Source organism: Myotis davidii, unplaced genomic scaffold (genome assembly GCF_000327345.1).
Source record: "Myotis davidii unplaced genomic scaffold, ASM32734v1 scaffold1081, whole genome shotgun sequence".
Taxonomy (NCBI): Eukaryota; Metazoa; Chordata; class Mammalia; order Chiroptera; family Vespertilionidae; genus Myotis; species Myotis davidii.
In genome coordinates, this window is record NW_006292443.1 from 175128 (window position 1) to 182049 (window position 6922).

General features: G+C 41.8%; 1 protein-coding gene across 1 annotated transcript in view; it reads left to right on the forward strand.

The window, feature by feature from the left end:
- Positions 1–729: 729 nt before the first annotated feature.
- PNMA2 (paraneoplastic Ma antigen 2) overlaps positions 730–6922 on the forward strand; it is a 17331-nt gene continuing 11138 nt past the window's right edge. Inside the window, exons 1-2 of the mRNA XM_006765920.2 lie at positions 730–739; positions 4849–4859. The gene's annotated coding sequence lies outside the window, so the exon portion shown is untranslated. The remainder of the gene's footprint in view (positions 740–4848; positions 4860–6922) is intronic.

The window sequence follows — 6922 nt, forward strand, 5'->3', positions numbered from 1 at the left end:
GCAGAGGCGGGGGGGGGGGGGGAGGGAAGGGGGGGGGGGGGGGGTAGAGGGTAACGTGGGGAGAAGGACACATATGTAATATCTTAATCAATAAAAAATATATTAAAAAAATAAAATAAAATAAAAAAGGACTGATCACTACAATGTGAATGAGACTTGAAAACACTACCCTAAATGAAAGAAGCCAGACACAAAAGGCCACACATTGTATGATTCCATTTATGCAAAATGTCCAGAACAGGCAAGTCCATGGAGACAGAAAGTAGATTGGTGGTTGCCAAAGGAGGATGGGGGTAGGGGGTAGGGGATGAGAGGATAATGGGAAATGATTGCTTACTGGATATGGAATTTCGCTTTGGAGTAATAAAAATATTCTGGAATTAGTCAGTAGTGATGGTTGCACAACATTGTGAATGTACTAGCCACTGAACTGTAGACTAAAATGGTTAAAATAAGAATTTTATGTTATGTAAATTTTATCTCAATTAAAAGAAAGAAAGAAAGAAAAAGAAAGAAAGAAAGAAAGAAAGAAAGAAAGAAAGAAAGAAAGAAAGAAAGAAAGAAAGAAAGAAAGAAAGAAAGAAAGAAAGAAAGAAAGAAAGAAAGAAAGAAAGAAAGAAAGAAAGAAAGAAAGAAAGAAAGAAAGAAAGAAAGAAAGAAAGAAAAAAAGAAAAAGGAAGGAAAGAAGGAAGGGAGGGAGGGAGGGAGGGAGGAAGGAAGGAAGGAAGGAAGGAAGGGAGTGAAGCCAGGGACAGCATAGCTTTCTTTCAGGGACTTTAGAGGAAATGGGGGAAGGAATCTTAAACATTAAGGCCCAGCCTGACAGCCCCAGGTTAGGTGACTGAGCAGTTAGCCTAGCGAGTGATTGTAGAGCCAGGAAGACAAGCTGGGCTTCCTGACTCCTTGCCCAGAGTGCTTTCTGCCAGAGAGCGGCCTTGGAATCAGACCCAGGCAAGCCGTCTGTAAGGTCCTGAAAGCAAACCAAGCCACCTACGACCAGGTCTTCCCCTTCAAGGCATTCTTGGAGTGCAGCTCTCGGCCTACCCCACCAACCAACCAAATCCAAGTGTCCATCAGCCCACCTGCCAGTCAATGCTGTTACTGATGGCCTCTTAATTATTTCCTTGTTGTTCTTGGTTTACATCAAGTAGAAAAATCACACTGTCATCACATTGCTCTAATCTTAGAAAAGCATGTCATTCATACTCTCAGAGTTGGCCTCTGTCCAGTGATATCTGAAGACATCTCTTGAATTAAAAAAAAAAAATGATGGACAGAATATCGAAGTTTAGGGCACATTCATAAAGACAGATCAACAGTCCCTTTTATAAATGGCTTCAAAAAGTACATTGCAAAAAAGAAAACAAGAAAGGTAGGCACAGAATTTTTTTTTTTGCAACAGTGAATTTTTGAAGACAAAACAAGAAAAGAATAGTTGATATAGAGAGCAATTCAGTACCTCACAGTGATTAAGAGGCTCTTTAGTCACATAGACCTGGGTTCAAATCCTGCCTCTGGCTTTTAATTAGCAAGTTGCTTTATAAGTTTGTTTTTTTGTTTGTTTTTACCTTCAAATATTTTTGCAAAATAAGAATAGCAGTAGTACCTACTCAGTATAGTTGTCTTAGCATTAGCAACATAGCACATATAAACTATTTGTCACAGGGCTACCCCTTAGAACAGGGGTCCTCAAACTTTTTAAACAGGGGGCCAGTTCACTGTCCCTCAGACCATTGCAGGGCTGGACTATAGTTTAAAAAAACACTATGAACAAATTCCTATGCACACTGCACATATCTTATTTTGAAGTAAAAAAAGAAAACGGGAACAAATACAATATTTGTATTTGCATGTGGCCCGCGGGCCGTAGTTTGAGGACCCCTGCCTTAGAACATATGAAGTTTAATAGAATATGAAATATTTTGCCCACAAAACTAAACTATATCTTTAAATTCACTATATGTGACCTTGGAACTGAACTAAAGAATGATGTGTTGCAAGAGCTATGAGACTGAGTCAGGAAACCGTGGTTCAAATCCTAGTTTGTGTACTTACTAAATAGCAAGGCCTCGGGACCCTCGGTAAATATCACTAAGACTCTGTGTCCTTCTGCAGCGGGAAGGCCGGGGAGGGTTAAATAAATAAAATGACTTGTCCAAGAAAAAAAAAAAAAGACTCTGTGTCCTTATTTACAAAGGGAATCATGACTACATCAGACGGTGCTGGGGCAAGTTTTAAAGTGATTATTTCTATACATTCTAAAATACAGGATCTAGATGTAATGCTATATAAATAACAAGGTTTTACTGGTATAGGACTGCAGTGGGACTAGGCAGCGAGGGGCCTCCATTCCAGTCCTGGGACTGTCACCTGAGTTCCATGGGATGAAGTGCTATCTTTCGGGACATCACTTTCTCCACCTCTAGAAATGGGGTGATTAACCAGAAGGCCTCCTTCAAGCTCTCACATTTGGTGACAGTATACATTGGACTCCATGGCCAGTTCTGACTCTCCCTTCTCTCTCAAGGAAGTAGAAAGTGCCACTGACACCAAAGGGTCCACAGGAATACCGGGCTGTCTTTTCCAAAGTAGAAAAACGCCTGGCCCTGTCCAGATGTCCATGGGCCAGGAGCTCATGAACTTGCAACATTCAAGAGGTCATGACCGGATGTTGTCACTCAAAATTCATTGACAGCAATTATCCTCTCCACCTCTGAGCTACAAGGGAAATGATGATCAGCTGGTGGGATTTTCTTCTACTCAAGCCTTAGTCCCCAGGTGGAGGTGGTGGGGTCTATTGCATCCCAATCATAACCCTTCTTTCTTCCTCCCATAATTCATCGCGGGTCTATTAATTGAGCAACAACTTTCCAATATCAATGACTCATTAAAATTTAACTAATTATAGGAATATTATTCAGCCTTAAAAATGAAATCCTGTCACATGCTACACGGATGAACATTGAGGACATTATGCTGGTGAACTAAGCGAGTCACAAAAAGATAAACACTGTGTGAGTCCAATTATATGCAGTACTTAGTCAAATTCATAGAGACAGAAAGTAGAATGATGGCTGGGAGAGGTGTATGCCAACATGTTGTTTAATGGGCAAAGAGTTTCTGTTTTGCAAGATGAAAAAGCTCTGGAGATGGGTTGCACGTCAATATGAATGCATTTCACACCACTCAACTGTACGCTTAAAAATGATTAAGATGCTAAATTTTATGTTATGGGTATGTCACCACATAAGAGTTTTTTAACTAATTATCTGATTACTTCAATAATCATTTGGGAAATCAAGAGCAACCAATAATTATCAATTATCACCATTTCCTTCTCCTCCCAAGCATCCCTCTCCCTTTGAACCCAGATGGGTCATAGTTTTGGGGGGGATCCTGAGCACGTTTGTTCACATTTGCACCTCCTCTTTTGAAACAATGTGTCCTCTAAAGTATTAAATCAATACTCTTGTTCTAGGCTCCCAGCCAAGTCTCTACCACACATTGTGCTAACTAGATGTTCTTTTTGTTGGACAGGCTAGTGCTAGCCTACTATCAAACAAGCATCTCTAGGGACAGTTTGTGAAGCAGTCATTCACAGAAGGTATGGATGCCTTCAATCACTGGGATTTCTCCCTAGCTAAGATTAACACAGGGCAGGAATTTCGAATGAGAGAGAGGAAGGCAAAGGGGAAGGGAGTGATTTCAGAATTTGTTCCTTTGGGAGGAAGAAATATCTAGAAAAAGCATCACGATCAGGGTGGGGTAGGGGTAGCATTGAACAGTACGAGGGCAGCAGAGTCACCGGGCAGCCAGTGTTGGGAGATAATATGGGGAAAGGGGATGGGGACACAGAATGGAAAGGAATATAAGAAAGCATTTTACAGAGCTGGTGATTTGGTCAAGTTCAGCAGTACTCTTGTGTAGTTCACAGACTGGCACCTGCCTTGGAACGTGGAGAATCACCCCCCTGCTACTCTAGTCTACACAGGTTGTTTGCTGCTGGGAGAAGAGCCTGGGAGCTCCTTTGGACGGGATGCTCATGATCTAATTTCCTTGGTGGAATAGCTGGTCCTGGCTAAGTTGTGTCTGATGCAATGGAGGGAATTCCTAAGAGGAATGGGAGGAGGCTGAGGGACCCCAGGGCACTGGCAAGGGAGATTTGGCCAGCAGTGCTGACCTTCTGCTCTCTGTCCCAAGGGGCTCGAGTCCTTCACAGGTGGTCATCAACCTGACCTCACTGTATCCCGAGGTGGATTCCCCAAGGTCAAAAAGAAAAAAGACAGTAATGAGATAGGAGCTTCTCTTATTTGCATTCACAACACTGGCTCTTGCCCTTCACCAAACCTAGCAGCCCAGCCCTAGCCACGCCCAGTGCTTCCTAGTGCTGACCTGCTGACACCTGCAAATGCAAGCTCAGATGCTTTTCCTGGTCTCCCACAAGCCATGCTGCATCTGGGCTAAGGAAGCCTGTTCCCTCCCTTCCCAACGCCTTGCTAAAGGAATAGGAGAACCCCTAGTGCAACAGGTGGACAAAGTCATTTCTGTGACCAGGCATTAAGAACACCCACAAACAAAGATTCAGGGAGAAGGAGGGGGGGCGGAAATTGGGGCCTCAATCCACTTGCTCAGTTCCCCACCTCTCTGTGCTAGGGCTCCAGATAGGCATGCACTGAGGTGCTGGCCATCACCCTGCTCATTAGCTGAAAACTAAGTAATGGCCACTTGTTCAGTCAAATTGGCGGGTCCAACTATGCTTTTGGAAATCACTACACACACACACACACACACACACACACACACACCTTTGTTCTCTTGTATAAACGTGAAATATTCAAACACTGTAAGTACTGATCCTGGTAAATACTGCCGGCCATGAATAAAACAAATCCCATAGGAACAACCCTTATGTGATAAGGCAAGATTGAAAATGAAAATTAAAAAAATAAAATAAAATTCAGGGAAGGCTGCAGAAGACCAAGCCAGAACCACCCTCTGGTACAAACATGGGTTTGCAGAGGCTAAAACTGCCTGGAGTTTTGGCTAGGTATTTTCTCTTCAAATCTCTCTCTATCATATACCCTAGGCTTACAATTTAGAACTTCAGTTAAATTTGGAGTGTGTTCAGACTCGTAGCTCTGATGATCAAATATCTAAGATTCTAAATGAACAGAACAAGAGATGTTATTCAACCCAGTGAAACTTTGCCTTTCAAAATTTAATTTTAATTCACTGACATCATTATCAAGATGGCCACTTTTAATCTCCGTCCCCTGAACTGCTATTTAAAAAAAAAAATGATCTCTTCCTTATCTCAAGGCATTTTTCTCCTCTCTTTAGGTCATTAGGATCACCAGCAAGCACAATGTGTTGAAGGCAAGAATACCCACAGAACCATGATGCTATATGATCATGGTTTGCCCCCACCCATTGTATTCACATAGGGAGTATTTCACACTCACTCAGCTTTCACTATTAGAAACTCCACTTCAGCCCTGGCTGGTGGCCAGTTGGTTGGGTGTTGTCTCATTCACCAAAAGGTTTCAGGTCGATTCCCAGTCAGAGCACATGCCCGGACTGTGGGCTGATCTCCAGTAGGGGGCGTGCAGGAGGCAATCAATGTTTTGCTCCTATTGATGTTTCTCTCTCTCACACACACACAAAATCAATATCTTTTTTAAAGAAAAACTTTACTTCAATTGTCAAAGTCTGTGTAATGACTTGGTAAAAAGTGAGTTTTTTGGATTAAGTTCTTCTGGTTGACTCACAGTGAAATAAGGATATCAAGTACTCCCTATAGGAATAGATCAGAGGACAGGGTTGTGGAAAGAGGAATCAATTAAGTAATTAGTTGCCCTATCTTTTTAAAATGACAGCAAATGGTTTCTCTTTTCTAGAATTGGCCCTATAAAAGTGAAGAGCTAAAAAAAAAAAATTTAAAGGAGCAGATAATAATTTAAATAATATTCTCTAACTTTGACAGTATTTAAATGTGAAAGTACTCATTAAAGTTGGGTACATGTTGTTTTACTAAATTGTAAAAAATTCAATATAGTTGTAGAATTTCAAATGCAACATTATGCGCTCAGACTATAATAAAAGTGAAGGGCTGCCACACTCCATGCTACATCAGGAAACAGTAACATATTTGGGCCATTATCACCAACTATTAATTGTTTTCTAATGTGTTCATTGTCAGCACACACCCTGAATGTTGAGCCAAAGAAATGACTGTGGAATCACTCAGTGAATATGTAGAGACCACCCCCAACTACTTAGAAGCCCTTAGGAAAAAATTGCCTTGAACTTTTTATATAGCTAACCTTCCCCCAGCCGCACAAGGCAAGGTACATAATAGATAATCAATAAATAATCAATCATTGACTCATTTCTCGTCTTCACCAATGGGCCTGGGAGAGAAACAGCAAACAAGTGTTAAAACATTTCACACTGTAATTCATCAGTTGAGAAATTACGGTTTGTGTGTATGTGTGGGGGGGAGGGGAGGCACAAGTATGAGGGTCACACTGATAAAAAAAAAAAAACTGGTGTGAGAAGATGACTTCACTTAAAATACAAACTGTTAATTTTTGCCAGAGGTGACAAACATTTTCTAAATCAAGGTTTACTATATTGGTTCTCTTTGTTTCCCCATTAACACAGTATAGGGGGTCCAATCCATCTTTGACAATCTATTCAAACTGTGAAGGTGTTTTCCCTTTTCTTTTCACCCTTTGAACATAATTCACTTAGTCCCCTTCTCCAAAGCGCCTCCCAAATAGGGCGGGGGGGCGAGGGGGGGGGCTCTGGGAAGCCCTTGCTGAGAGACTTAGCGGAACTTTGCTCTGCATATGGGCTATTTAGGAGCGTCAGGGTTTCCTCGGGTGACTCCATCGCCTCCCTGGTTCTTCTCACTTTGCAG